This window comes from Amborella trichopoda, chromosome 9 (assembly GCF_054954075.1).
Source record: "Amborella trichopoda isolate Santa Cruz 75 chromosome 9, AtrichopodaSantaCruz75HAP2 v2.0, whole genome shotgun sequence".
Taxonomy (NCBI): Eukaryota; Viridiplantae; Streptophyta; class Magnoliopsida; order Amborellales; family Amborellaceae; genus Amborella; species Amborella trichopoda.
The window spans coordinates 45069371-45096920 of record NC_142344.1 but is presented as its reverse complement, the minus strand read 5'-3'; the positions used below and the strand labels follow the sequence as shown (position 1 = coordinate 45096920).

The 27550-nt window shown below is 34.1% G+C and overlaps 1 long non-coding RNA gene and 1 pseudogene across 1 annotated transcript; one reads left to right on the top strand and one right to left on the bottom strand.

Annotated features, from left to right (window-relative positions):
• The first annotated feature begins 7997 nt into the window (after positions 1 to 7997).
• On the top strand, positions 7998 to 8321 carry LOC148780554 (secreted RxLR effector protein 161 pseudogene; annotated as a pseudogene).
• A 14874-nt stretch (positions 8322 to 23195) lies between these two features.
• LOC148780553 (uncharacterized) lies at positions 23196 to 26061 on the bottom strand. The gene is made up of 3 exons (XR_016041413.1): positions 25882 to 26061; positions 24051 to 24234; positions 23196 to 23960 (listed from the first exon to the last, which is right to left on the bottom strand). It is a non-coding gene; the product is annotated as an uncharacterized LOC148780553 (long non-coding RNA).
• Between the last annotated feature and the right edge of the window lie 1489 nt (positions 26062 to 27550).

The window sequence follows — 27550 nt, the reverse complement described above, 5'->3', positions numbered from 1 at the left end:
TTTCTTAATTAATTTTTATCTGATGGGATAATGATCAAAGAAAAGAAGGATAATAGTTTTGTACATTCCGTAATATTGATGATCTAGATGAATGACTTAGATCTCTCACCCCACAAGTCACCCTTGATCGACGGCTAAAATTCAATCTTGTGAGGCAAGCAATGAAAATTTTATACCATTCTCTATAAATAAGGATCATCCCCCTTCATTCCAATATGATCCACACACCTCTCTCTTTCTTCTCTCTCATGCCCCTATTCTCTCTCTCACGCCCCATCTATTATCCCTCTTCTTTGGCTTCTAAAAAGGGGGAGCACGTCTCTCTCTTTTGCATATAGAAAGTTCTCACCTCTCTCTCAATTTTATTCAAAATCTTCCGGCTCAATTTTATTCAAAGTCCTAAGGCTCAAGACAATATAGAAAATTCTCATCTCAATTTTGTTCAAAGTCCTAGGGCTCAAGAAAAATCAAGAAGCGAGAATTTTTGGTTCAGTATTTTGGGGATTGATCTTAAGGATCTTGCATGTGCATAATGATTCAATTGAAGGGCTTGACCGATTCAATTGAAGGGCTTGGCCGAATTTGGCTTTACCGGTTGAGATTGAACGAAGACTGTCGATCCCGGCCCATCGGATAGTGTTGACTCGGCGTGGGGTGTAATAAGCCCGGTTGAGATAATCTCTGGCATTCTCTTTTGTTGCTTGCATAGTTAATTATATAGTCTTTATATTCTCAAGCACAAGATTTGTAGTTATTTTATTTGATTAAAAAAAATTGGTTTAGTGGCATCAAAGTTCTTAAGATATTGGATTTGTAATTTTTTTTATTTTCTTCGAAGCAAGAGTTATTGTAATAACACTACTTGTAGGTGATCTTTGTCAAAAGAGAAGAAAAGAAAAAAGGTGAGAAAAAAAAAAAATTTCCCTGCAAGATCATATTGATCGATATTTTATTGGTATTAGAGCAATGTTGATATTTGATGCCATTAGATGTTTTTCTCATTATTGAGTAGATATCAAGCTTGGGAATGAGATATGAGACAACTAATATTTTTTGTGGTCAAGCAATACACCCCAGTTAAGAATTATTGAAATATTCAAGACACTCTGCAGAATGGGTTTTCTGTGATAGTTTGAAGTAGTTATATGAATTTTGGAGTAGTTATATGAGGAAGCCCAAAAAGGGTCTCCATTACTGGGAATCCAAAGATGTGACTACATCTTTTAATTTATTGTAGAATAGAATATGAGTATCCCATGACAAAATACGATATCTCTTAACTCATAATGGATTTTTCTCCGAATCCTTTTGAGTACTGAAATAGACTCAAAAATATAAAATATGCACATTTCCATCCCTAAATCACACAATTTAATGAGTCTACCTTTTAGTAACTTTTTTGTAACAATGCAATTCTCTTAGCAGAAAATTAGGTTGAGCATCTCTCAATAAACAAATTGTTTCTTTCAAGGCTCAAAAAATTTATTCCTGAAATCTCTTGTATTGAAAACTAGGATCAAAACCAAATTATAACACCATGATGTGAATCCCAAATAATACATTCATTCAGAAAAATATATAAGGTGACATATACTTAACAAAATAAATAATACTACATAATTTCAGGATGAACACTGTTTAATAAAATTGTATTTTCTCTCTACCCTTGTGGAATTTTCCTTTCAAAAAAATATTGTTAAAAGAAGACACATAATGGCAGCACATATATTTCCACAAGCCTCATATCACTTTGTTAAGTAGGCTTGATAGTTATAAGTATTTAAGTCTCAGTGAAGAGTACACCAAAATTGCAAAAAATTTAAGATGATCGCTCTTCAATCCAAAATTTTTATTCCTCTCTTCTCATAGATATTTCTATCTCAAATAAATTTCATTAGAAACTAAACTCAAAATGGAAGTTTGAAAACCAGGTGTAGTTCCTAAAACAACATGTTAAGAATGAAAATAAAATCATGACTTCCAAGTCATTGAAATAATTTTTGTTGCAGAAAACAGCACTTGCGCACCCTTCAATAAATTGTTCATTTCTTTCAAACCACATGGAATTTATTGATGAAACTATTTTTTTTTGAAAGTAGACCCAATTTTATGAGTTATTACTAAATTTATCTGAAACAAAACTAATATGAATGGTGGTGAAAATCATGGAACTCAATGGACAGGTCCTGGATTTTACAGGGTCAGAACTGACACCCTTCATTCATGAGTCCATAACTCTCAATTCCTTTAGGATCTCTTACTGAAATTTTGTACGTAGATCCTACTTCAAAGACACACAAAATCATTGTGGTATGCAATAGAAGAATACGTCATTATATTCTTCATATAACTGCTCCGAAATAACACATAATACCCATTCTGCAGAGTGCCTTCCTAGTGTGTTGAATATTTCAATAATTCTTAACCAGAGGGTATTGCTTGACCACAAAGATTATTAGCTTTCTCATATCTCATTTTCAAGCTTGATCTCTACTCAATAATGAGAAAAGACATCTAATGATATTAAATATAAACCTCCCTCTGATATCAATGAAAGATCGATCAATATGATCTTATCGGGGATATATTTTTTTTTCACCTTTTTTCGTTCCTTATCTTTCAGCAAAGATCACTTACAAGTAGTCTTATTATAATAACTCTTGCTTCAAAGAAAATAAAAAACTTACAAATCCAAGATCTTAAGAACTTTGATTCTACCAAAAAATTTTTTTTAATAAAAAAAAATAACCACAAGTCTTGTGCTTGAGAATATAAAGACTATACAATTAAATATGCAAGTAACAAAAGAGAATGTCAGAGATTACCTCAATCGAACTTATTACACCCCATACCGAGTCGCCACCATGGGATGGCTTGGGATCGATGGTCATCGTTCAAACTCAACCGGGAAAGCTAATTTCGGCCACGCACTTCAATTAGACCCTGTGTTGGATTTATGTGGGCTTTAAAGGCCTTATGAATGTGTATTAAAATATTTTTATTATAGTGAAACATAAACTCAGTGGGAGTGTGGTCCCTCGATGACCATATTAAGCGAATGATGTTTGCTTATATCGGACTGTGCTTATCGATCTAGGCCGGTTGGTTGTAAAATCCAAGGTACATTAGCATAAAGAATTAACCGAGGAGGGTTTTGGGTTAGCCCTTGATAAGGTCGGAGCTTACGGCTAGATGAGAGAACCGAGGGACTGTGTGACCCTTGTGTGTGATGGTAGGCCTATTGAGACGGGGGCCAAAACCTATCCATATTTCATCACACGGCATGCATATTGATAGATCGTTTGGTAAAGCCAGATGTCCACCTTTGGGTGAAGCGTATGCATGTACGAGAGATACCCTTATACACCATAGAGCTGTGGTCGCATTAGGTCGTGGTGACCTTGACTCATCTTTAGGGGAGGACCTATAATCCACAGACTGGGATTGCGACCTCTTGATTCATCGACTTAACTTTGGTGACCCGCTAATGAGCCCCTGCTTGGACTGTGGGTCATGGAAAACACTGAGTCGGTTCGATAAAGCTAGTGTGATATGCAGTCCATAGTTGAAGGTGGAGTACCCCATTATTACATATTGAATTCTTAAAACCATATGGATTCTTTTTTCATCATATTAATTTAATTGTGTTCATTTTATTATTGAAATGTCTTTGTTTTATTAGTTGAATTTTATGAATCTCTTAATGTTTTAATTATGACTTTTGGACTTATAAAAATGTAGTTATTGATTTTACAAAGTTGTAAAAATTCAAATATATATTAATTCGTTTTGTTTAATTTTAAATTTTTTTTTTATAAAATTCTATTGGGGCCCAAAGTGCACATAGGCCCACCATGTGGCATGTGGGTGGGGGCCCACATGTGCCACAAAGGGGTGGCACGCCCCACCCTTTAGATTCCTCTTGTTTCTTTGTGATCAAGGTCTTTAAGATTATGATAATTTTGATTTGAGGCATGTGGTCAAATCTTGGAAATGCTATAGCGGTCATGACATATTTTGTAATATGATAAGTGTGCTTTAAAAGGGATATGGTCAATTTGAATAGATGGTAAACATTAATCTTATCTTGTTTAAAATTTTTGGTAGTATTTATTTACTTGATAATGTTTGAAGTATCTTTATGGAATACGTAATATGATCATGTTATTTTTATGGAATGCATGATATCTATTTTATCTAAATATATTGATTGGAAAATGGTTTATGGAAAGGGGGATAATGGTTCAAGCACCTTTCATAATGTTGATGGCCCATCTATAGAAAGGATGACTTAGATCTCTCACCCCACTAGTCGTTTTGATCAACGATACAGATTCAATCTCATGAAAGAGACAAATTATGGGAAACCCTAGATCTTATTTTCTCTATAAATAGGGGAGTTCTTTCCCATCTCTAAAGTAATAACAACCTCTTTCTCTCTCTCTCTCTCTCATCTCTCTCTCTCATCTCTCTCCTAGAGGGGAACACCCCACTCTCTCTCCTCTGAGTTTCTCTCTCTAACCTTCTCTATCTTAAAGTTTCAAAGGGGGGGCCATGCCCCAACTCTAGCTACTACATTTTTCTCTCTAGACCTAAGAAGAAACTAAGGGTTGTAGAAATTAGAGGGAAGCCTAAGTTATTTTTGGAGGTTAGGGTTTTGTGGAGAATTAATAGTGGTTACATAGTTTTGTTAAAATCAGCTTTCCCGATTTGAGATTGAAGCTAGACGACAGATTCCGCGCTAGCGGATGTGGTGACTCGGTGTCGAGTGTAAGAAGCCCAGTTGAGGTAATCTCCGGTATCTTTATCTTATACTTGTTCTTTATTTCATATTCTCAATCATAATATTAGGTTGTATCAATGACATCAAGTAGTTGGGATTTATTTTGTTGATTTGCTATTTATTTTGGAATTTTTATTGTTTGTAATAAGACCATCTGTGAGTGATCTTGTTTTAAAAAAAATAAGGCCTTATTATTATTATTAGAAAAAAAAAATTGTATTTCCTCAGCAAAAGATCACATAGGTCTTTCTTTCATTGGTATTAGAGCACAAATTTGATTTTTCTTTTCCATGAAGCAAAGTTGGTCCCATCAAACCTTTCGGTTTTCAGGATCTCAGAGATGAAGGTACGAGCAGCCATATATTTTTATTCTCAAGCAAAAATAAGAGAAGACTCCTAATGGCAATAAAGTAAAACTAGTTCTGATACCAATGAAAGAAAGACCCATGTGATCTTTTACAGAGGAAATGTAATTTTTTTTATAAAAATAATAATAACTCTTTATATTTTTGTACTCTATGAAGAAAACTTGCATGAGGTACTCTTTGAGAACTGATTTCGCCATCCAACTGACGACTCATCTCAAATAATCAAAGATGAGTATGCTAATTGGAAGAGAAGGAACTTGAGAAACAAGTACATTCTTTTATGTGTCATGACTACTCGTATGCTTTTGAGTATGAGTCAATCTATACTGCAAGTGACATTTTTTATAAACTTGAAAGAGGTTATGCTGAACTCTCTCTTATGAAGCAAACTATGACTATGAGAAGGTACAATGATTTAAAAATGGTAGAAGTTACTAAGTTTGCAGATCATGTGCACGTGTTTTGTGCGCTAGTCAGAGATTTGGAAGATACAAACATGAAGCCCAATGAATCTATGCAAGTGATTTATTTAATGAATTCTCTTTCTAATTCATGGGAGACTTTCATATCTTTCATCTCAGTTAGAAGAAAGGCACCAAAATTGGAGGAACTCTTCACGACCCTCAAATCTGAAGAAGAAATGAGGAGTTTAAAGCAAACTCCAATGGATGCTCTACATATGGTAAAATCTTAACCATCTTTCTAACTTAAGAAAGGAAAACGAAGAAATACTTTTGAGAAAAAAAAATATTTCAAAAGAAGAGATTTTGGAAATAAAGGAGAAAATAGAGAGACTCAAACTTGTTTTATTTGCAGGAAGGTGGGCCACATAGCCAATAGTTGTCGTTCAACAAATCTGATGGAACTAACTTGGAATTGACATGTGTGGTTTTTGAATCCATGCTAGCTGACCCCAAAGGAGCTTCTTGGTGTCTTGACTCGGGCGCTACGACCCATGTCACAAACACCAAAAAAGTTTACCGTTCTTTTACTCTCATGGGGCCAGGACAACAACATATTTATATGGGAGGAAATCAGAAAACCGATGTATTTGGAGTTAGAGATTTTGAGCTAAAATTGAAGAGTGGGAGCACCATGATCCTAAAGCAAGCACTTTATGCTCATGATATAAGGAAGTGCTTGGTTTCGGTTCCTAAGATGTCTATGACTGGATTCATAACCACTTTCATTGGGGAGAAAGTGGTGGTCAAGAAGGGGAAAGATGTGATCATAATTGGACGACTTATTGACGGGCTATTTATTATAGAAATAAAAGAGAACGTTGCTTATATCTCGTCCCTTAATGAATTAGATGCTACTCTGTGGCATATGAGGTTAGGACAAATTAATATCAAACGAATGGAGAGATTAAAAAGGGACGGGATTCTTCAAAATTATAAGGGAGATTTATCGAAAGTGTGCGAGTCTCGTGTTCAAAGAAAACTAATAAGAAAAAATATCACCAGGGTAAAAAGAGCTACTAGTGTATTGAAAATCATTTATAGTGATATATGTGGACCTATGAATGTGACCACCAAAAGTGGAAAAAGATATTTTGTCTCTTTTATAGATGACCACTCGCGATATGGTCATGTACCTTATTAATGCAAAATCAGAAGCCTTAGAAAAATTCAAAGAATATAAGACGCAGGTAGATAATCAAACCAACCTGAAAATTAAAGTCCCTAGAATTGATAGGGGGGGGAAATATTCATCTGACCTTTTTAAAGAATTGTGCATTGAAAATGTGATCATCCATCAGTACACCAGGCCTTATATTCCTGAACAAAATGGTGTAGTTGAGAGAAGGAATAAGACCTTAGTGGAAATGGTAAGGAGTATTATGGGGCATGCAAATCTCTCATTGGAGTTTTGGGGAGAAGCCATATTAACGACATGTTACATCTTTAACTGGACTCCCACATCCACTTACTCCTCACGAAATTTTCATAGGTCGTACTCCCTCCCTTGAACACCTGAAAGTTTGGGGTTGCTCAGCCCATATCCTTATCCCACATCAAAATAGAACCAAATTGCAACTCAAAAATGTCAAATCTATTTTCATTGGTTACCCAGATCATGGTAAGGGGTGTCGATTCTACAACCTTGAAACATGTGCAGTTATTGAAAGCCATGATGCTCATTTCGTTGAGGAAGAATTCCTTGAAGCAAAGGTGAGTAGAAAACAAGTCGATTTTTATGAGGAGACCTAAAACAAGGATGTAGTTCAAGACCCTGAACCTGAACCTTCAAACCAACCTAACTTGATCCTGAACTCCATATAGAAAGTGAACATTTACCTGAACCAAGACGAAGTAACCGAGTCAGTAGACCACCTCTTTACCTATAACATTTTGTCTACTTTAGAGAACAGTTTGATAAGGTTGGGGAAGATCTAGATTCAGAACCTAGAACTCACCATGAAGCCTTGACCTGTCTTGAAAGGGAATATTGGGTAGAAGCTATGAAAGATGAGTATGCTTCTATTAACCAAAACCATGTATGAAAATTAATATCCCTACCTAAAAAACGTAAGGCCATAGGTTGTAAGTGGATTTTCAAGAAAAAGTTGAACTCTGAAGGGAAAAAAGAAAAATATAAAGTTAGGTTGGCTGCAAAGGATGTCACCCAGTAGCCCATTTTGACTTTGAGGTTCATCAAATGGATGTCAAAACAACCTTTCTAAATGGGGATTTAAAAGAAGAAATTTACATGACCCAACCTGAGGGATTTGAGGAGAAAGAGAAAAAGAACCTAGTATGTGTAAGCCCATGTCAATCGCAGTTGACAAAAAGACGAAGCTTAGTAATAAAATGTGTCTTACCAAAGATATAGATATAAGAGTCATGGAGAGAGTGACACACAGGAGTACAGTTGGGTCCTTTATGTTTGCCATGACGGGAACAAGGTCTGGCTTGTCCTTTGTCATGTGTCCGATGAGCCGTTTCCAAAGTAATCCAGGAGATGAGAATTGGAAAGTTGTAAAAAGAATTCTCAGATATTTAAAGGAGACCATGAACAATGCGCTCACATATAAGGGGGGAACTGAAACAGCAATAGAGAGATATTTAGATGCAAGCTATCTACTGGATCCAGATGATGCGAAGTTTACATCTAGGTATGTGTTTATGCTTGGAGGGGGTGCGGTTTCTTGGAAGTCGAAGAAATAAGATATTGTGGCCTTATTCACTATGGAATCCGAGTATGTGTCATGCTGTCTAGCAGCTAAGGAGGCCGTGTGGATTAAGAAGTTTCCTAATTAACTTAATTTTCATCCTGTACGTTGTGAGGTAGTTCGAATTTTCTGCGACAACACTGCAGTTATTTGTGTCTCTAAGGAGCATCGATTTCACAAGAACTCCAAGCATATTAAGCCTTATTTTTATCACCTGAGAAATGATGTGAGATTGAAAGATATCGAGATCAGCTACATATCTACATATTTGATGATTGCAGACCCTCTGACTAAGGGAGTTGTCCCTAATATTTTTGTAAGACATGTGAGAGAGATGAAGATGAGAGAAAGTGAGGAAGAGAGAATGTAAGTCCTTCAAAGGTCAAGTGGGAGATGTTGGGTTTATGTGGCCTATAAAGGCCTTATGAATGTGTATTGAAATACTTTTATTATAGTGAAACATAAACTCAGTGGGAGTGTGGTCCCTCGAGGACCATACTAAGCGAATTATGTTTGCTTATACCGGACTGTGCTTATCGATCTAAGTCAGTCAGTTGTAAAACCCAAGGTTCCTTGGCATAAAGAATTAATTGAGGAGGGTTTTGTGTTAGCCTTTGATGACGTCGGAGCTTATGCTTAGATGAGAAAGCCGAGGGACTGTGTAACCCTTGTGTGTGATGGTAGGCCTACTGAGACGGGGGCCAAAACCTCATTCATGTTCCATCACACGGTATGCATATTGATAGATTGTTCAGGAAAGCCAAATATCCACCTTTGGGTGAAGCGTATGCATGTACGAGAGATACCCCTATGCACCATAGGGCTGTGGTCGCATCAGATCGTGGTGACCTTGACTCGTCTTTAGGGGAGGACCTGTAATCCACAGACTGGGATTGTGACTCCTTGATTCATCGACTTAACTTTGGTGACCCGCTAATGAGCCCCTGCTTGGACTGTGGGTCATGGAAAACATTGGGTCGATTCGATAAAGCTAGTGTGGTCTGTAGTCCACAGTTGAAGGTGGAGTACCCCATTATTACAGATTGAATTCCTAAAATTATATGAATCTTTTTCCCATCATATTAATTTAATTGTGTTCATTTTATTATTGAAATGATTTTAGTTTTATTATTTGAATTTTATGAATCTCTCAATATTTTAATTATGATTTTTGGACTTATAAAAATGTAGTTATTGATTTTACAAAGTTGTAAAAATTCAAATATATATTAATTCATTTTGTTTAATTTTAAATTTTTTTTATAACATTCCATAGGGGCCTAAAGTACATATGGGTCCACCATGTGGCATGTGGGTCGGGGCCCACATGTGCTACAAAGGGGTGGCACGCCCCACCCTTTGGATTCCTCTTGTTTCTTTGTGATCAAGGTCTATAAGATTAAGGTAGTTTTGATTTGAGGCATGTGGTCAAATCTTGTAAAGGATATAGCGACCATGATATATTTTGTACTATGATAAGTATGCTTTAAAAGGGATATGGTCAATTTGAATAGATGGTAAACATTGACCTTATCTTGTTTAAAAGTTTTGGTAGTATTTATTTACTTGATAATGTTCGACATATCCTTATGGAATATGTGATATGATCATGCGATTTTTATGGAATGCATGATATCTATTTTATCTAAATATATTGATGGGAAAATGGTTTAATAAAAGGGAGATAATGGTCCAAGCACCTACAATAATGTTGATGGCCCATCTATAGAATGGATGACTCAGATCTCTCACCCCACAAGTCACATTGATCAACAGTACAGATTCAATCTCATGAAAGAGGCAAAGTATGAGAAACCCTAGATCTTATTTTTTCTATAAATAGGAGAGTTCTTTCCCATATCTAAAATAATAACGACCTCTCTCTCCCCCATAACCTCTCTCTCATCTCTCTCTCTCCTAGAGGGGCACACCCCGCTCTCTTCCCTCTGAGTTTCTCTCTCTAACCCTCTCTATCCTAAAGTTTCAAAAGGGGGGCCATGCCCCAACTTTAACTACTACTATTTTTCTCTCTAGACCTAAGAAGAAACTAAAGATTGTGGGAATTAGAGGGAAGCCTATGTTATTTTTGGAGGTTAAAGTTTCGTGGAGAATTAAGGGTGGTTACATAGTTTGGCTGAAATCAGCTTTCTTGATTCGAGATTGAAGCTAGATCGCAGATCCTGCGTCAGTGGATGTGGTGACTTGGTGTGGGGTATAAGAAGCCCAGTTGAGGTAATCTTCGACATCTTTATCTTATACTTACTTATTCTTTATTTCATATTCTTAAGCATAATATTTGGTTGTATCAATGGCATCAAGTAGTTGAGTTTATTTTGTTGATGTGTTATTTATTTTGGAATTTCTATTATTTGTAATAAGACCATCTGTGAGTAATCTTGTTGCCAAAAATATAAGGGGTTATTATTATTATTAAAAAAAAATTGTATTTCCCTTGCAAAAGATCACATAGGTCTTTCTTTCACCCTGAGCACCAAAAAAGCTAATTTCGGCCAATTACTTCAATTGAGCACTGAGAAAGCTAATTTCGGCCAATTACTTCAATTGGACCCTTATGTTCACACAACTCTTAGGATTAATCCCCAACAAAGTACTTCAAACTTTTTTCTCATTTCTAATTTTTTCAAAACCCAAAGTTAGAGAGGGAAGAGAGTACATTGAGAATGGAGGGCGTACCCCCTTTTATATAATGTTGAGGAGAGAGAAAATGAGGTGTAGTCCCTCCTTTATCTTCTTTGGATGTGATGAAGTATGAGAGATAAGGATGAGATAAAGTTCGAGAGACAATATGAGATAAATCACGAGAGAGAAGGAGAGACAATATGAGATAAATCATGAGAGAGAAGGATTTGGGTGAGAGAGGAGGGAGAGTTACGTGAGAAAGGATAAAGAGGGAATAACGTGAGCCCCATTTTTTTTTAAAAGATAAAGTTTGAGAGATGAGAGAGAAATGACTTTATAATATTTGGTCTAGGGTTTTCATTGCTTGTCTCATAAGATTGAATTTTACTGTCGATCAAGGGTGACTTGTGGGATGAGAGATCTGAGCCATTCATTTCATAGATAGGCCATCAATATTATGGAATGTGCTGAACCATGATCCCCTTTCTTTGACTATTATCCCATCAAATAAAAATTAATCAAGAAAAAATTGTGCTCTATCCAAAATATATATTCATAAGCCTTGTAGGCCTACTAAAATATTTGCTCAAATCTCTTAAGGATAAAACACTTTATCAACTCAAACCAATTTGAGATAAAATATATCAACAAATCCCATAAAGAGGGGGAGGTACCACCTATGGGATAAGCCTCCCCTCAAAAGGTGGCGTGCCACCCAAGATAGGGACTCATGGGCCCCACTTTCTAGAAAATGGTGGGCCCACATGCACAATAGGCATTCATAAAATTTTATATATATTAAAAATAATAAAATAAAGTTTAGAATATTATTTGAATATTTAAATCATTAAAAATCAATATATTCAACCAAATATTATAAATAAAATATCTAGGGGTTTATAAAAATTCAAATAATAATTCTAAAATAATATCTACCATAAAAGAAACATAATTAAATTAATTTGATGAGAAAAATGATCCATATGGTTAAAGAATTAAATCAACAATGGGGCACTCCACTTTCAACTGTGGACTACTGACCATGCTTGCTTTATCATGTCGACCCAGTGTTGGCCATGACCCACAGTCCAAGTAGGGGCTCATTAGCGGGTCACCAAAGTCTGGTCGATAAGCCAAGGGGTGGCAATCCCAGTCTGTAGATTTCAGGTAACGAGTCAATGTCACCTATACCTGATGTGATTATAGCTCTATAACGCATAGGGATATCTCTCTCACATGCATACCCTTAACCCTAAAAAGTGGCTCGCTTGCTTTCCCGAACGGTCTATCAATATGCAGGCCGAGTGATGGTACATGGATGAGGCTTTGACCTTCGTCTCCATAGGCCACCATCACATACGAGGGTCACACAGTCTATTGGCTCACTCATCTGGGCATACACAGACCTCATCAAGGGATGACCCATTAGAACCCTTCTCTGTTTATTCTTTATGCCTAAGTAACATGGGTTTTTTCCAACCGACTGGTTTAGATCGTCAAGCACAGTTCAGTATCTGCAAATATCGTTTGCATGGTATGGTCCACGAAAGACCATACTCCCACTGAATTCATGATCCACTATATCAAATATCTCATCACAATCGTTCATAAGGCCTTTAAAGGCCACATAAACCCAACAAAAATATATTATAATGAGAGTTAGATCACATAGTTTGAGACATAGAGTTCTCTCTCACTTTCGATAAAATCCAGTTGAGTAACCCCTTGAGTGCAGCTCTCCTAACCAACATCACCCTAGGACTTTTCATCTTTAATCCTCTCCTTGAGTGCAGCTCTCCTAACCAACATCACCCTAGGACCTCTCATCTTTAATCCACAGCTATGCAATTGCTTAGGAAGAGAACCTTGAGAGTAATCGAAACGTTCTCTCAAAAAAAGGGGATATCGCCCATAATCTACTTAAGAACCAGTTCTTCACAATGAATCAGCCTCTCAATTAGCATGACAAATCATCACAATGTTCCCCGGGAAGTTCACTTTCTTTTATGTTGAGGCATTGCCTCTCTAAGTAGGCCTTACCTCTTTATGTAGGAGGGGACCTAATTCTCTCTGGAGGAAGTCGTCTTTTCTTAAATAGGCACACATATTCTTTATGTTATTTATTTATTTTTTGGTTTCTTATATTCATCAGGAATCCAAAAGCAAACTGTGAACTTCATTGAATTTCTTGACTAACTTAAAAAGCTTACTAATATCAATGTCATATAACAGGAGAGGTGACATTTGGATATCGTTGCTCAATAAAATCAGACTCGCTTAATCAAATTGGTTAGGTTAGCCTCCAAGTTCCATGGCGCAGCCACGTTAAAGAACCATATAATATAATATATGATATGGATTTGCCTAATATGTTCAAAGTATTCTACACTCCCATGGAAGTATACTATACATCTACCTACTCCCTTGGTTGGAAATTTTGGAAACCACCTAAGAATAACAAAAGTGTTGGGTGAGTGTGGCCATTAACGGCCTTATGAGTGGTTGTAAAATGAAATTATATAGTGGAACATGAACTCAGTGGGAGTGTAGTCCCTCGTGGGTCATACTAAGCAAACGATGTTTGCTGATACCGAATTGTGCTTGACGGTCTAGGCCAGTTGGTTGGGAAAAATCCATGTTACCTGGTCATAGAGTATAAACCACTAAGAGTTCTAATAGGTCATCCCTTGATGAGGTCGAAGTATGCCTAGATGAGTGAGCCGAGGGATTGTGTGACCTTTGTGTATGATGGTGGTTTTTAGAGACGGGGACCAAAGCTTCATCTATGTACCATTACACGACATGTATATTAGTAGACCATTTCAAAAAAGCAAACCACCTTTAAGAGTGAAGCGTATGCATGTGCGAGAGATACCTCTATGCGTCATAGGAGCTGTGGTCACATCAGGTTTAGATGACATTGACCCGTCTCCAGGGGAGAATATGAAATCTACAGATTGAGATTGTGGCCCCTTGCATCATCGAGCGGACTTTAGTGACTCACTAATGAGCCCCTGCATGGACTGTGGGTCATGGAAAATACTAACTCGGTTTGATAAAGCAAGTGTGGTCCGTAGTCCACAGTTGAAGGTTGAGTACTCTAGTGTTTGATTGATTTAATTCCTAGACCATATGAATCTTTTTCCCATTTAATGAATTTAATTATGTTTGTTTTATGGTATATATGATTTTAGAATTATTATTTGAATTTTTTTAGATCTTTGGATATTTTATTTATCAAATTTGGATTTATAAAATTAGAGATATTGATTTAAATATTCGAATAAATTCTAAAATTATTTTATTGAGTGTTAAAAATATTTAAAATTACATAGAAGCCCATTGTGCACATGGGCCCACCATGGCCTAAACGATGATCCTCTCATGGGTGGAATGCCCCACCCATTTAGAAGCTTTTTATTTTTGCGATAAGTGATTTTGGCTTCTAGGCCAAGTTGCTATGTGTTTTGGAAAGATATTGGCTTGAAGAAGCTTTGAATGAATTTTTGGAAAGCATGAGAAGGCTTGTGTATTATTTTGGTATACTCAATATTGTATTTGAAATTATTTTATTTAATTTCTATTGATGGGAAAATGGCTTAGGAAACGGGGATAAATGTGCTAGCACCTTCCATAACGTTAATGGCCTATCTATGAAATTGATGGCTCAAATCTCTCACCCACAAGTCACCCAAGATCAATGATTCATATTAAATCTCACAAGAAGGGGCAAGCAAATGAAAACCCTAAGAAACCCTAATCTTGTTCAAAGCCTATAAAAATGGATTATCTCTACCCAAAATCTCTACAGCTTATCTCTTATACCTAATTCATATATTTCTCTCTCATATCCCACAAAGGTGCACATCTCACTTAGAATTTCTCTCTCTTTCTTACGAAAAGTTTTTCTCTCTCATGAAAGCCCAAAAGGGGGCACGTCCCATTCGCTTATCTTTGAGATATCTCTCTCCCATATTGTGAAAGAACCTAAAGGTTTAGGCTATGGAGTTCTTCTACCTTCCATCTCTCAATTATGAATTTATGACCAAGGGATTTAGGGTGTAGCAAAAAGATAATCAATATCTCTCGAACTAGGTTGCTAAGGGGATTCACCTAAGGGTTTGAGATTTGTGATAAAGAAGTTCATAACTCCATTAGAGGGCTTGGCTTAAACTTGCTTTCTCGGATGATATTGAAGGTTGATCGTTGATCCCGTGTCATCGAATGGTAGTGACTCGGTGTGAGGTATACTAAGCTCAGTTGAGGTAATCTCCGACACTTTCTTTTTGTTTCTTGTCATATTTAATTATATTGGCTTTATATTCCAAAGCATACGAATTGCGGATATTTTTTTTGTTTAAAGAAAAATGGTTTAATGACATCAAGGTTGTTAAGATCTTGAATTTATTAGTTTTATTTTCTTTGAAGTAAGAGTTATTGTAATAAGACTACTTGTAAATGATCTTTGCCAAAAGAAAAGAAAAATAAAATAAAAGGGGTGAAAAGAAGAAAAATAAAAAAAAATATTCACCGGCAAGATCGCATTTGTCTTTATTTTTAAAAAAATGCTTTTCAGAAGAAAAATTTTCAATTTTGAGTTCTCTAATACTTGGATCCCCCCTTTTTAGAACTGGATGGTCCCTATCCAATCTTGTGACATTATTTTTTTCAAGGGCATATAATGTGCAATTAGAAATTCCTTTAATCAAAGTTAATCTATGGGTTGAAGCGGTTGCATCTCCAAAATTTGAGATCTTAAAATTAATGCTTGATAAGATTTTTCTTGAGTGAGTAAATGGATGACGATAGCATAACAATTTAGGCATATTTCGTGTTTAGAGAGAGAGAGAGAGAGAGAAGGGGGGGGGGTTCCAAATTCCATGTCTTTTTCACACACAGTTTGGTAATGCCAATAAGAATTTGTGATGTATTTAGGTTGATTCAACAAGGTTTTTTAGAAAATTTATTAAAGTGAAAATATCTCCACATCTTCTATTTTTAGGCTTCATTTCTTCGTAATTCAAGGTTTCAAAAAATATCTTCTAACCCCCTGGCTACTTTAAACCTATTTTTTAATTTAAACAAATGTGAGAAAGACATACTCTTTTACAAACCATTCATTTCTCTCTCATCACTTATATATCTCAAACTTCTCTCTTTTCCTGTATCTCTCACTCTCTCTCCTCCCGTGTTTCTCGAAACACCTATTTTTCTCCTCCCGGTAATTTCTCACCTCTATGAATCCCTTCTCCCTCTAGAAGTTTGGAATGATAGCCTTTAAAAAAGGTATGTCTTTTTAAATTTGTTTGGCCTAAAAAAACAGGTTTAAATTAGCTCAGGGAGTTGGAAGAAATAAACTCTACAATTTTATGCCCCAAGATATCTTTTAAAATCTTGAGTCTATTGTGAAATGCAACTTAAAACTAAAAGATATGGAGATATTTTTCTTTTATTAAAACACCTAAAACATCAACTATTTAACATCTCATTTATTTTTTCTACCAGCATCACAATTTCAAATGCAAGGGAGGCAAGCATTCCAAATTCTCTGCCTTTTTCGAAATCTACAAAATATATTACATAACTGAGGCCTCTTGCTTATTTTTAAATAGTAATAGCATCTAATTCCAATACATTTAAACGACTTATAATTACTAACTAACTCGTAATCAATGGGATCCATGATTTATCAAAAAAAAATTGATGGGATTCATTGAATTATTAAAACCAGGGGAACCATCGGGGATCTTTTCTACGAGAACTTTTAATTATGAATAAAATTCACCTGAGAATGAATTAGTTTGATGGAACATAAGCCTCATAAAAAATATTTAAGAATGAATTAGTTTGATGGAACATAAGCCTCATAAAAAATATTTACTCATTTATATCGTTTGATGGAAATAACCGAGAACATGACCTAAAGAAACTAACTTGAAATAATACAGAAGAGAGAAAGATAAATAAATAGTGTTGAAAACTTTTGACAGTGATCAACTAAGCTTGAAATCAAGGTTTTAGAAACGCCGATCCAGATCGGAAGAACCGTGCCGATTCCTATAGTATATCGAGAACCATCCGATTTTGTCTTTGACACCCGGTTTGAATTGCTAGCTCCGAATAGTGGACATGAACGTGAAACCAAAAAAAGCAACAGGTGCAGCCTTAAATTCTGCTAATTATAGAGGATATCGGTGTAAATTTTCATTTCTTTTTTTTAAGAAATGAAATGTCAGATTTGCTTCAGAGTTTTTTTTGGTTTGATGAGAAAAACAAAGTAATTCGGTGCTTCGGCCAATTTGGGGGAAAACTTTGGATTTGTTTTTTAAAAATTAATATAAATAAATTAGACTTTTATATATACGAATATATAAAAATAATGAAAAATTAACAAATAAAAAAAATTCAAAAATATTTTTATATGGATATTTCTTTGCTTTGGCCAAAGAGGCCGAAGTTTCGGCCGGAAGTTGATCGAAGTGGCAGTACCCATGCTTCACTTCACATGGGTCTAGGCCTAAAATCCAAAGACTTCGACCTCTTTGGCTGAAGAGAAGCAAATTTGACCACACTGATTGAAATCTAGCCTTCTTGTGTTAGGAAAACTTCCTAAAATTAGACCTAAGGTGTTTTTTTTCAAGGAAATGAAACCTAGCGTGAAGAAAAAATTCCCAAAAATTACAGCGTAGTTGCTATTTGGTGCTTGTACCATATCAATCTCTCTTGGCTCATTGTATCAAACCCTTCTTTACTCTATCATTCCATACTTTATTCTGCGTTGCATTTAATCTTCCAAAACCCAATTATAGTTTGGTGTACCACTTAAACTATAGTCATTTTCTTCATAAATGAGTTTTATTTGTTGTAAAGACAAGGTCTGAATAATAAGGTTTTTATTATGATCCAGCATATGATAACATAAGTCATGGACAAACTTTTTTGTACTACTTATAATTTATTACTTTGGCTCACCTTACGCAAAGAATTGACCCAAAATATACACATATATGCATAATTTTTAACTATGCTCTTTCACCGGAATCCAAAAATATATGATTTTTCTTAAAGTTTGTGCTAAAATATCAATTAAATAAAATGGTGAAATCAAAACCAAATTTCTAGAATTTTATACAACTTATAAAAAATTTAGCGCTAAATTAATTTCAGTAAAATATCAATAAAATGGTAAAACCACTTCAAAAAAATCAATGAGGTGGCTAAATCAATAATTTTTCAAATAGAGGGGTACTTTAAAATGGCCAAAGTGATTTTTCATAATCAATAATTATTAAAAATTTTCAATAATTTTTCATTTAGGTACTTTCTCAAGAATCTTGTTATTGGTGTATTCAGTGACTTGGTTAATTAAGTTAATCAAGTCAAATGACCTAGATACCCTTACTTATTCTGGTTCCTAACTTAGAATATATTGTTTATTGAAAGTTTATTTCGGGTTTGGAACACAGAATAAGCAACCAATGTGAGCCCACTAATTTGAGTTCCAAACTTGAAATAATATTTTTTCTTTTATAAAAAGATCATGATCCAGATCTAGAACTGGGAATGAGCATGAGTATTTGGGTAATTCGGCTCAAGCGAATTAAATGGTTCAATCACTGAGATGTCCTCACTTGTTTAGGGTTACGAACCCATAATGATAAACGAGGGAAATTCGAGTATTTTTTAATAAAATCTTTGAGAATATGCATAAGATTTTTAAAAATAATCACTTTATTGGTAAAGTTATTTTTTTTAACCGTCTCATTGCTTTTGTGAGGTAGTTGGCCATTTTAACCGTATTTTCTCAAAATATGATCTCCCATTTGTTAACTATGCTACATAATGAATCTTATACTATTGAAGTAAGGTGCACCTCAAAAACCTACTGAAAAGGTTGTTCGGATGCTGGAAAATCCTCAAATTAATCATCTAAATAGGAGATGTACTATTCTGAAAAGAAAAACGGATTTCAAGCCATAAAATTAATGCATCATGTGACACATTATCAGAGCCGTCCATTTTCTTAATTTTTTAATTGTTTATAGATCGGCTCACTCTTCTCGATTTTTAGAGCTTTAAAAAATTTTACAATTATGGCTGACAATAAATTTTCATGCATTACAAGGCTTTCTAGCACCAAAACTGCATCTTTTGGTGTAGTTTTAAAGTACGCCTTATTTTGATGGTTAAAGGTTAATGCCTTATACAAACCACACCTAGAAAGAAATGGGTGCCTTGCAAATTTAAGAGTTTTATATCAACCCCCGGGAAGAAAGAGATGTATTCGATTGGTAAATTATTTCAACATTATATTTTGAATAATAATACTTAATGGAAAAAGTATATACAAAGTTGCAACCTTAAAATATAGAATCACAGATGCATCTAAAAAATCCATAAGAAAAAAGGTTGTTTTAGTGTTGAAAGACCCTCTAATTGCTCATCTCAATATCGATATATATGAATATGAAAAAAAAAAAAAAAAACAAAAAAAAAAAAGATTTTGAGTTATAAAAATAGTGCATCTTGCAACACATTATCTAGACCGTCCATTTTCAAGATTTTCACACACACATACATATATATATATATATATATATATATATAACATGGATTTCAAGCAACTTACGGTATCGGTTTTGAACTGTTCATTTCAAATCTTCACATATTTGCCATTTTTGCACTATTTTTTAAACTTCAGATTCAGTTAGGCACAAAAATTGAATTGGTAGGTCATCACAAAGTTTTCTAGTGTCAAAGTTTTTGAACTGTTCCTTTCAAATCTTCACATATTTACCATTTTTGCACTATTTTTAAAACTTCAGATACAGTTAGGCACAAAAATTGAATTGGTAGGTCATCACAAAGTTTCTAGTGTCAAAGTTTATGCTCATACCCCGTGACAGTTATCTCCCCAAATTTTGTATTTTAAGATTATACTCATTTTTCTCGAATTTTTTTCTTTTTTTTTTCTAAATCCTCCCACTTTAGTCCTCTAAACCAAGAGTGGAAGTGGTAAAGAACTTGACTTAGATCTTTAAGATCTTAAGTCAAGTTAAAAGTCTTGACTTCACACCTTGAAAGTCTGCAATGATAACATAATCCTTGATTTGGACCTTCAATGTTCGAAGTTAAGATCTGAACTTCGCCTTGGATCTTGAAAGTCCGATGTCAGCATAAAAAAACGATCTGAATTTATCAAGATCCGAAGTAGAGGCAATTTGAGGAAAAAAAAAAAAAAAATACTAGGTATGAACAATTTAGATTCAAATTCAGATTTTTTTGGAAAACTCTAATAACGGATATTAGGAAAGAACAAACATAAATTTCTCTACATTATACTTGGTGAATATCTGTGGTGGGGTTTTCCAGGTTATTTTTCAGAAAAGAAGGGGTTACAAATGGCGTTTAATCAGGAACAAGATGGAGCGTACCAAACGTGTTGACAAGTGAAGGATGTAAGGGGAGTATTACCAAACATTTTATACCATATTCTCACAGTTTCATTTAGTCTGGACCATAATTAGCAAGTTAGGGACTATCAATAATTCGGCTAATCATAAAATAGGAAATAAATTGTTTTTATTTTAAAAAATCAAATGTAAAAGTTGGATAAAAAATACGGATCGGCAAAATACTTCATCTAAAAATATCGTAAATATATCGGACTAGGCTCAACAAATCGAAGTCAAAAAATCGGTTAAGTTTAAAAATATTAGAAATTTTAAAATACACCTATTTAGTAGGTACAAAAAAATAATAATACACCATATGAATACGCCATGATAAATACCCCATATTATAACTAAGGTACGGTGAGTTGAAAGCAATTGGAGATATGATAACCTACTGTACGGTGACTTGCTGATTACTTCAAAGTTCAAACAATAGCAAGAAGCATTTGGAGTTCTAGGCATTCATAACACACAAGAGGAAAAAGAATAAAGGGAAAATATCGTATAGATCTCTAATTCCCCATCTTATTTCACGGTAGACTTTCATTATATTTTTTTTTCAAGTGGCATAAAAAAACCTTCGAGTAATTACTGTACCTCCTTATCTCTTCTCTCCCACATTTATTCACTTTTGGTCACAAAAACTAGTCCTGACAAATTGTTTTATTCCATCTCAATCCAAAAGCCTTTTTTACCCTATTTTACACTTTTTAAAAAAGCTTTTGGATTGAGATGGAATGAACAATTTGTTAGGGCTAAGTTTTTGTGGCCAAAAGTGAATAAAGTTGCGAGAGAAGAGATGATGGGGTACGGTGAAATACTTGAGGGTTTTTTATGTTGCTTGAAAATAAAATAAAAAGAGAGTCTACCGTGAAATACGATGGCGAATTAGGGGTATGTACGAAATTTCCTCAAGAATAAAACCCCAATTGGAGCAGCACGCAGAGAGGGAGAACCCTAGAAGCAACACATACAAAGAGAGAAGCAACATGCACAGAGGGAGTAGTACACACAGAGGAACTATGGGTTTAGAGAAATAAAAGGAACTATGGGTTTAGAGAAATAAAAAAACTTGTTTGGTGATTGAGTGAGAGGCAATACAAAAACTTGTTTGGTGATTGAGTGAGAGAGAGAGAGGCAGCACATAGAGGAACTATGGGTTTGAGGATATGAAAAACCCCATTTGGGGATTGAGTAAGAGAGAGGGAAGCAACATGCACATAGGAAGCAGCAGCATGTACAGATTTGGCGATATGAAAAAATCCCTAATCTGGAATTTTTTTTCAAAGTGTTTTTTTAAGCCCATGCTTTGATTTTGTAATCTGGAATTCTGAAGGCTCTTTGAACCCTAATTTGGATTGAATTTTTGGTGGAATTTTGTCAAGCCAAAATTTGGGAATTTTTTTTTCAATGGTTTCCATGCTTGTTTATTCTAATTTGATTCTAATTTGTGATAATCTCGATGGTTTGAGTCTTAATCTATAATAATCTGGATGGTATGAGCCCTAATTTATGATAATCTGGATGGTTTTATGCCAAAAACAATATTTCCATAATAATCACATAAATATGCATCGATTTTAGTTTTTTTTTTTGAAATAATATTTTTTTAGAAAGTATGAAAATAACAGTATACAAATCAAGAAAAAAAAATTTTATCTTTCAAAAAAAAATTACAGGTAAAAAAAAGATAAATTTTTTTTGGTCCATTTTAATTTATTTTTCTTACAATCGCGTTTTAAAGGTTTTTTATAAAAAAAACACTTTTTTTTGCCAAACATTTTAAAAAAGCTATGCTTTAAACGTTTTCCATAAAAGCGCCCTTTTTTTAGAAAAAACCGTGTTTTAAACGCCGATTTGCTAACTATGGGATAGACATAATGATATTTATATGGAAACTCCATATAAATACAGTTAAATTCTTAAGTTACGAGCTTTGAAAATTAGTGAAAATTTGCTCTTTTTTCGGGCCTTTATGAATCTTATTCTGTCACACTCACGTGCTGTTTTATTTAGCGACCCGGTTTCTATGCTGCCTAGCCCTCATATGTAGAAATGCGGGCCTATTAATAAATCTATCTTTGAGATGGAATTTTGGATTTAATTTTTTAGGACATGTGATCCCTAACATGGAGATCATAAATATGAAAAAATAAGTTAATTTTAAAAATTATAAATAATAATTCTTGTAAGAAAACATTTGGACCGTTAGTTTCCATTGTTTTTAAGATGGAACACCCATGTGTATCCATTTTTAAGATGGATGCTTTACACTTTTTGGGCCGCATTTGTAGTCATGCAGTCTTGCCCGCATGCAATATATATATATATATATATATATATATATATATATATATATATATATATATATATATATATATATATATATATATATATATATATATATATATATATATATATATATATATATATATATATATATATTTGAATGTTGTCTTAATTATGTTTGTTAAGGAATCTGAACGATGAGAAGTTGCACAGTTACAAACAAAAAAAACAAGCTGGAAAAAGAAAATGGATTTGTATACTATGAGACCATTTATTATTGTTACAAGGGGGTCACAATCATTCTTAACTATTAGATGTCAAATTAGATGGCTTCATTCCTAACTATTAGATGTCAAATTAGATGGCTTCATTCCTAACTATTAGATGTCAAATTAGATGGCTTGGAATGTGTCATGTTTTGAAAAACTTTTTTATGAATTTTGAATCCTATCAATGACAAACTTACAACTACCCAATTTCAATTCTGACGGACAAGAGTGATTGTACCTTCGTTGTATTAAAAATAAAGAGTCCCTTTGTGTACTTTTTCAAAAGAAAACAAAGACAACAAAATTACATTTACAATTACAAGAAACAAAAAAAAGAAAGGGCAAAAAAAAAAAAACCCATAAGTTATTTGAGTTGCATCTTCATTCGCCTACCAGTGGTTCTCCACTGCAATTTGCCACGCTGCAGTCAAATATTTGGATTGAGATCATCTCTTTGTTCACTCTTGCCAGGCATCTGCATCCTGATTTCACTGCCTATTGCCATACACAATCTAAACTTATTTGGATTGAGATCATCTCTTTGTTCACTCTTGCCAGGCATCTGCATCCTGATTTCACTGCTTATTGCCATACACAATCTAAACTTCTTTTCTGTGTTGGTAGTTTTTCGTTTCATCTGTGATGGAATTCCATTTCCAAATAATTCTTTTTGACGAATTTCGCCAAGCCATCACATTTGTCGAATCCCCTTCTACTATGACTTTCTCGTGACTCGGTAGGAGAGAACCTCCCTATTTCACGGCAAAAAGTAACGCTTAATTCACAGAGGACATCCGGCAGGGGCCTGAGAATGAAAACAATATGTTACCCTCCGAATTCCTCAGCAGCCCCCTATTCCCCGTGTTTCTAATTGCACTACACTCAAAGTTGTGTTTGAATCATCCTTCTGTAGGGGTCCAACCAGTATCTTGGCTTTAAGACCTTTTTCCTTAGTAGAGCTCTGTGGATTAGCAATCAACTCTGAAGAGAATTAGCAAAAGGGCAATGTATCAAAGTGTGTACATTTGTTTCTCTATCATGTTTGCATAGAGATCAAGTATCTGTGATTACCATCGCCCTCTTATGTAGGCGGTCTACAATGGGAGCTCTATTCCACATAGCAAGTAATATAAATGCTTGTGCTCATAAATGATGCTTTTCTAGCATTTGGAACAATACAAATCTGTTTCTCCATCGCAATTTTCTGATAAAGTGACTTGGCTATGAACGCTCCCTCCGTACTCAGTTGGTTAGTCTGAGCATATATTGATGTTAGTAAAAATTGATAGTGTAGATGAAACCAAATCCGAGATCAAAAAAGAGGGATGTTGTGAAACTGGTGATCATAGAGAGTCTGGATTTTAGATTAAAAACCCTTTTTTTTTTTATATTTTTAGAGTGAGAGAAAAAAAGCTATCGCTATCTATTTACAAAGGAAGCTCTGTTTACAAAAGAAGCTTATACCACAATTATATACCGACACGGGTATATATATATATATATATATATAAAGATCCCCTATGAATCGATCTGATTAAGAACCAATAAAACATTTTAAACAATTGAATCAATAAAAAATGCAGAGAAAGTAAACAATCCCCCATGGATCTCAGGGTTAGGGTTTACCTCCAACGGCAGAGAGAGTCTCGGGCCACCTCTGAGAGTTATGAAAGGCAGGCCACACTTGATAAAACCTTAATTGCGAATAATCAAAAGACTTAATTTTTTGTAAACACTTTTCTTGATAAATAAAAAGGGTAAATGTATTAAATCACCCATAATAGATAAACAATTTAATACTTTGTGCGTATCTTTTTATTTTAATTTCAAAATACCATTGAAGAAAGGTCTTTGAGTTAGAATAGTTGCAAATGGATAAATATTTGAGTTAGAATAGTTGCAAATGGATAAATATTAAATGTTTTATGTGTAATTGGTATTTTTATAAATTGTCTTACAAAAATCCCAAATTAAACTTTCAATTCAATTGAAGAAAATAATATCTCGAGATCAAATACAAACCATCTAAATTTTTTTTAAGTGTTAAAAAACCCATAATTCAATTCAATTTTTTTTTTAAAAAATCATCTAATAATTCTTAGATAGCTCCCAAATTTTCAGTTTAAAAAAAAAAAAAAAAAAATCTCCAAAATAATCTTCTAAGCAAAGAAGTAATTCTACTATGCTCACTGAGGAAACCATATGTTAGAAAAAGGAAATTACGGGCAGTTCCATTTGAAAATAAAATGTAAAGGCCAAAATTATGCAAGCACGAAGAAAAGGAAATAAAGAGTGAGACATCAAGCCCGGAAAGATATGGGAAAAATAAAAAATAAAATAAAATAATGAAATAATCTATAAAAATTAAAAAATAAAGTTATTGGTATTTTAAAATATTATTTCAATTGAACCTGTTGTTATTTTGAAAGAAAAAAAAATGAAGAGAAATTACCAAAATATATAGTTTCAAAAATAAAAAATTCTACATACCCAATAGTCGTTTTTTTAACCCAAAATGCCACGGCTTAATACGGCCATGATGCCCTAGGATTCACTTTAGGGACTTCCCTTGGGCACCACGGCCCTATTAAAGATAGGATGCATCATGGCAGCCCTATTTGAATTTATTTTTTATTTTAAAAATTATGTATATCATATAATTTGACCGATTTGGTGGCCGGTTCAATAATACAGTTAGATTGAATCACTAAAACAAATAGAAAGAACCCTAAGTCTTGTGAAGCTAAAAGGGATCATGCCAAAAAAAAAAAAAAAAAGAGGAAACACAAGATTCATGTTTAATTAGTCCAAGGAAAAGAAAAACAAGAGAGTTGCATCATTAGTTTTAGAAAAGCAAAGGAAAATTCAGAAGGTATGTTTAATTTTAGGTGTGAGTTTGTACCTCACAATCTCTGAAGGACCTTCAGTGAGAGAGCAGAGAGAGGGACACACAAAACATGGATGCCAGAGAGAGAGAGAGAGCCATATTCGTGAGTAGTCTCCTGTAAACACGCAGGGACTAGGAGGCTTGAAGGACAATCCCGAGGCAAATCCATAGAATTTCTCATAGTGTTTTGGGGTTGGGTTTTCACTCCTTACCCAATTCACAGAGGAATAAATTATGCCTGAAATCAATCTCCATATATCAGGAGGAGGAGCAACCAGAAGGAACTCCGGTACTAACTCCACAATTAAATGGAGAAATGGGGTTCCTATTTACCCAGACATTGACCCACCTCCAAAGCCATGGCCTTTTGCCCCTTATTTGGCCTTTTTAGCCATCATCTCTCTTGCCTTGCTGCAATTCTTACCCGCATCGCATTTCCGAGATCCCAATCATCCCCTTCGCAACTGGATTCCTATTGATCCGAGCCTTCAGGAAAGTGAGTTCTTTTTCTCTCCAAAAATTTTCATATATATTGTGGATTCGATCCTTTTAGTATTGTATTGGGTGCGGTTTCCATAAGGTTGCAACCTTAAACAATCCAATTAAAATCTACCTTTAAATTTTATCACGTAATTTTTTGTTGTAAAAAATTCTTAGCATTATCTTAAACTCTATTTTCATACTTAATTAGAAAATTTTAAATTTTAAAAATAATTAAAATCAAGTAGATCTATAAATATATGAAAATCTTGAAAATAGACGGTCTAGATAATTGTTGTAGGATGCACAATTTTCGGGACTCAAAAACCTTTTTTTTTTTTTTCATATTCATATATTTCGATGTCGAGATGATCGACTAGAATGTTTTATCAACATTAAAACAACATTTCCAATATATTTTTGAGGTGCATCTGTGATTCTACATTTTTAATGTTGCAACCTTATATAAACTTTTGCCATTAGTAATTGTTGTTGCATGTTTGAATTTTTTAGGCTTCTTTATCTCCACCTTATAAATTTAGCTTCAGTTTTGAAATTTTTATTTGGATTTAATATGAATTGTTGATATTTAATAGCTTCAATGCCCTTGAACAAAGTAAATTGCATGTTCAATTTTTTGGGTATATATTTTTATGTTTTTCGTTTCTTATCATGTTGTTGGTTTTTTGTCGATTTTCCTTTGAAGTTGGTATCTAAATGGTTTGGATCAGAAGTGAGGGATCCTTTACAGGTTTTTATACATTTATGAGGTTACTATCTAGGTTCTAATCATGGTTCATACATCTTTAAGCAAAGGCAATTGCATTGTAAATTTATTTATGCTAGCAAGATGCACATGGTTTGAATGTCTCATTAAATGCTATATACATAATGTGATATCAATAGAAATCTTATGAGAATAATATACTGAATGGAGAAATATGACTATCTGTATCTATTTAGACTACGTAATTCAATGTTAGAAATTTATTGAACAGAATGAGTAAATTGTTTATGTAGCAAATTAAGTAACATAAAGATAAATATCATAATTGTATAAATAGTTATACAATTGTTATTACATTATTATAATGAATTAATAATATTAATCATCCAACCTTTAACTTTGGCTTATTAATGTAATATAGATAATCTAATATACATATGAAGGGGACTATGAAGACCTGAACAAATTGTATTCTCC